Source organism: Pristiophorus japonicus, chromosome 25, assembly GCF_044704955.1.
Source record: "Pristiophorus japonicus isolate sPriJap1 chromosome 25, sPriJap1.hap1, whole genome shotgun sequence".
Classification (NCBI taxonomy): domain Eukaryota; kingdom Metazoa; phylum Chordata; class Chondrichthyes; family Pristiophoridae; genus Pristiophorus; species Pristiophorus japonicus.
Window position 1 is genome coordinate 15975118 of NC_092001.1, and position 4970 is coordinate 15980087.

The following is a 4970-nucleotide window of genomic DNA, read 5'->3' on the forward strand; positions in this document are numbered from 1 at the left end:
TGGAACCATAATTGCCTTGTTTCTCGATCTGGTAATCTCATGTTTCTGAAGCTAAACACCCTGTTTTTTTTGGTGCAACGTCTTCTCTTCATGGAACTCTTGATACTGTTACTTGATGGAGCTAATTCCCATATTTCTGGAGACAATTCCTCTGTTTCGGGAGTTCCTATTTCCTGTGTATGTAGACCTCCTAATTCCCCAAAATGTGAAGTTTATTCCAGTGTTTCTGTAACTCATTACATGTTCTGGGGATTCACCTTCTCGTCCGGGAGCTGGTATCTTCAATATTCCTGGAGTTCCTAATACCCGAGTTTCGCTTCTTTCAATTATGCCTGTTGCTGGAGCTATTTCACTTGATTGCGCAATTTCAGGAGCTCAAATTGCACTGTTCAGGTAACACCTAAATTGTCATTTTTATGTGGCTACTATTTCCCGACATATATAGCGCCGAATTGTTTTGTTTATGGTGCACTCACCTAATTCCCCTGTGGAATTAGCGCCAGAAACAGTGGAAATTGGAGCTGCAGGAACAGTGAATTTATTCCACAAACAGTGGAATTAGCACCAGAAACAGTGGAATTAGCTGCAGAACAGTGGAATTAGCAGCTCCAGAAACAGGGGAATAAGCTCCAGAAACAGGGGAATAAGCAGCTCCAGGAACAATGTAATTTGCAGCTCCAGAAGCAGTGGAATTACTTCCTGAAAGATGGAAATAACCCCAGATACAGTGGAATTTGCATCTCCAGGGATAGGGTAATTTGCTTCATATATGTTGGAATTACCAGCTACAGAAGCAATCAGTGGAATTAGTTCCAGTGACAAGGGGATTATCGCCAGAAACAGAAGAATTATCAGCTCCAGGAACTCTGTAACTAGCAGCTCCAGAAACAGTGGAATTAGATCCATAAACAGGGGAACTAGCTCCAGAAGCAGGGAATTCGCTCCAGAAACAGTGAAATTTGCTGCTCCAAGAACAGAGGAATTAGCAGCTCCGGACACATTGGAATTATCTCCAGAAACAGTGCAATTAGCTCCAGAAAGTGGAATTAACTCCATAAAAAGGGTAATTAGCAGCTCCAGGAACAGGGTAATTAGGGGCTCTAGAAATAGGACAATAACCCGAATTCCCCTGTTTCTGGTGTTAATTCCACTCTTCCTGGACCTACCAATTCCCTGTTTCTGGAGTTAAATCCACTTTCTGAAGCTAATTCCACTGTGTCTGGAGCTAATTCCTCTGTTGTTGGAGCTAATTTCACTCTTTTTGGATCTAAATCCACTGTTTCTGGAGCTGCTCATTCCACTGTTTGTAGAGCTACTTTTACTGTTTCTGGAGTAAATTCCACGGTTTCGTGGAGCTCCTTTTATGGCCCCGACCTGCCGCTGTTAGTCATTCACAGGTCAGGGCCGCCACGCCTTAAACGGAATGATAAGACGGCACGATCGAAAGGGCAATTAGGAGCACCAGAAATAGCGGAATTAGAAGCAACAGACAAAGGGCAATTAAGAGCTTCTGAAATACGGGATTTAAGAGCACCATAAACAGGGCGGACTAGCAGCTCCACAAACAGGGAAGGAAGATGAATTATGAGTTCTTGAATTTGAGGAATTAGGATCTTCAGCAAAAGGCAAAATTCGGACAGGGCACGACCCAGGAAAAAGGAGCTCCAGAATCAGGCGAATTCGGAGCTCCACAAAGTGGGAATTTGGGGCTGCCGAAACAGGGAAAATACTGGGGCCCACCCAAGTTTCACCATTTACTGGGACCTCCTGAAATTCTCAATTTAATGGGGTCCCTCCCCCAATTCTACTACATAACAGCGCCCTTCCCTCAAATCTTCTTTTTACTGGGGCTCCTCCCCTAATTCCACATTTACTGGCGCCCTCCCCCAATTCCAAACATATAATGAGGAATTTTCCCATCTTTCTGGAGTTCCTTCCACAAATCCTGCCTATTCTGGGGCCTTGTCCAATCGCCGATTTACGGGGGCACCTCCCCTATTTCCCTGATTTAGTGCATCACCTCCCCCTAGTCCCATTTAATGGGAACATCCCCCAATTCTCACATTTACTTTGCGCCCTCCCCTAATTCCTGCATTTACTGTAGCAATTCGCCCAATTCATGAATTTACTGGGACCCCTCTCTCAACTCGCCTTGTTATTGGCTCCCCTCCCATATTCTCCAATCAGGGGAATTAAAACCCGAAGCAATGGATTAGCAGCTCCTGAACCTAGAATTATGAGCTGCAGAAACATGGAAATTCGGAGGTCCAGAAACAGTGGCATGAGGATTTCTAGAAACAGGGCAATTAGTGTCCTCTGTTCTTGGAGCTGCAAATTTCACTGTTTCTAGATCTAATTCCGCTGTTTCTGGAGCTGATAATTCTTCTGTTTCTGGAGATAATTTATTTGTCTCTGGAACTAATTCCACTGATTGATTCTGGAGCTGATAATTCCAATATATATGAAGCAAACTACCCTGTTGCTGGTGCTGCAAATTCCACTGTTTCTTTTGTTATTTCCACGTTTCTATGTCCGTGCAGCACAGCAGTTCTCCAGTCGTTTGATGTACCGTCTCCACTGGACCAAGACCCAGCTCGATCATGCCTATGTGGAGGACAGTGTGCAAGGATCACCCCACGTTTAAAACAATCCACGCACAGCCATCTTCTACCATTCAGGATGTAATTCAACACCTGAAATATTAGGTCTTTCATTGAAACACTGTGAACACATCCTTTTTTGGCGTGGAAACAATTCATCCTCTTTTCGAAGAACTGCCTATGATGAGATGTTGGAACACCTAATTGCCCATATTCAGGAGCTCTCTCCTAATTTCCCTGTTTCAGCAGCCTTCAGCTAATCCCCCGTTGATGTTACCCTATTGTAATTCCACAGATTCAGCAAATCCTACTTCCTCTTTTTCTGGAGTCTCTCCTAAACTGCTTCTTTCAGGAGCTCATAGTTTCATTTTGTCAGGAGCTCCCTCATAATTGTATTATTTCTCGAGCTCCCAAAATTCCTGTTTCTGGTGCTTCTAATTCCCGACTTTCTGAACCCATAATTTTTCTGTTTCAGTAACTAATCCCCTGTTTCTGGTGCTCCTAAATACCCTTTTACTAGAGCTACTTCTCCTGTTTATGGGGTTCCTTTTCAACAGTTACTTGGACTAAAATTACCTTACTTCAACAGTAATTCCCTTGATTCCAGAGCTCTTAGCTCCATTGTTTCATGATCCACTTAATTCCCTGTTTCTGGAACTAAACTTCCTGTGTCTGAAGGTAATTGTCCTATTTCTAGAGCCTCTAATTCCCCTCTGTCTGGAACTCGTAATTCCGCTGCTCCTGGAATTATTCCTCCTGTGTCTGGAGGTAATCCCCCTGCTTCTGTAGCTCCATATTCCGCTATTTCCAGAGCGAATGTCCCTGTTCCTGGAGCTCGTAATTCTCCTATTACTGGACCTTATAATTCCATTGCTTCTGGATGTACTTGTTCTCCTGATTCTGGGGCTGCAATCTCTAATATTACAGGAGCAAATTTCCTTGTTTCACGAGATTCTGTTTTCCCTGTATTTGGAGTTTCTATCAGGCGATAGTACCATTTCTGGAGCGAATCCCTGAGTTTCGAGAGCCAATTCCCCTGTGGCTGGAGCTATTCCGCCAATTTATGGAAAAAATTTCTCTGCTCCTGGAACTCCTAATTCCAATATTGCTGAAGTTAATTGCCCAGTTTCCAGAGCAAATTATCCTGTTTATGCAGCCACTATTCCTCCTTCTGGAGGTCCTTATTCCGCAGTAGCTGGAACTAGTTCCTGTTTCTGGATTTTATTCCCCAGTTTCTGGAGTTATTACTTCCCAGTTTCTGGAGCTAATTTCCTTGTTTCTGAAACATATTCTCCAGTTTCTGATGGTAATTCTAATGTTTCTAGATCTGCTAATATCCATGATTCAGGAGCTGCTACTTTCCCACATTATGGAGCTAAATTGCCTGCTTCTGGAGCTCGAAATTTATCTACTTCTGGAGCTCATAATTCCAATGATTCTGGAGCTAATTTCGCTGTTTCTGCAGCACCTAATTCCTCACTTTCTAGAGCTATGTCCCCTGTCACTGGCGCTCTAAATGCGCCCTTTTCGAGCTCCTCGTTCGCCAGTTTCTGGAGCTAATAATTCCCCTATTTCTCGAGCAAATTATCTTCTTTTTGGATCTAACACCCCCCCCTCTTTCTAGCTCTTCCGATTCCCCTGTTTCTCGGTCTCTTAACTCCCTATTGAGGCCCCTAATTCCGCTCTTTCTAGAGATCTAATGCCCCTGCCGCTATCGATCATAATTACATGCTTCTGGGGCTTCTAATATCCATGGTTCTGGAGCCGCTAATTGCCAAGTTTCTGGAAATCCGAATTCCAATGCTTCTGGAACAACTAATTTACATATTTCTGCAGTTTATAAATCTCGGTTCAGGAGCTCTGTTCTCCACTTCTTCAGTTATTAATTCCCCTGCTTGGACAATAGGGGAGAGTCGCCAATAAAAAGGTAATTTGAGGGAGGGGTCCCAGTAAAAGCACGAATTGGGTGAGTGGCTACAGTAATGGCAGGAATTCGTGGAGGGGCAAAGGAACTGGGGGAATTCTGAGATTTTCCCTTTAAATGGTATATGATGGAGCTGCCTCAGTTAATCAGGAAATTGCGGGAAGGTCTCAGTGTATGGGGGAATTGGGGAAGGAACCCCAGTAAGTGGGGAAAAGTCCTCAGTATATGGGGAATTGGAGGTGGGACCCATCAAATGGGAGAATTGGGGGAGGAGCCCCAGTAAAAGGGAGATTTGGGGGATAGGCCGAGGTATGTGGGGGAATTGGGGGAGCGACCCCAGTAAATGGGGAATTGGTGAAGGGCCCCAGTAAATGGGGAATTTGAGGTAGGATCACAGTATTTCCGCTGTTTCTGGAGCTAAAAAGTCCCAGTTTGTGGAGCTCGTT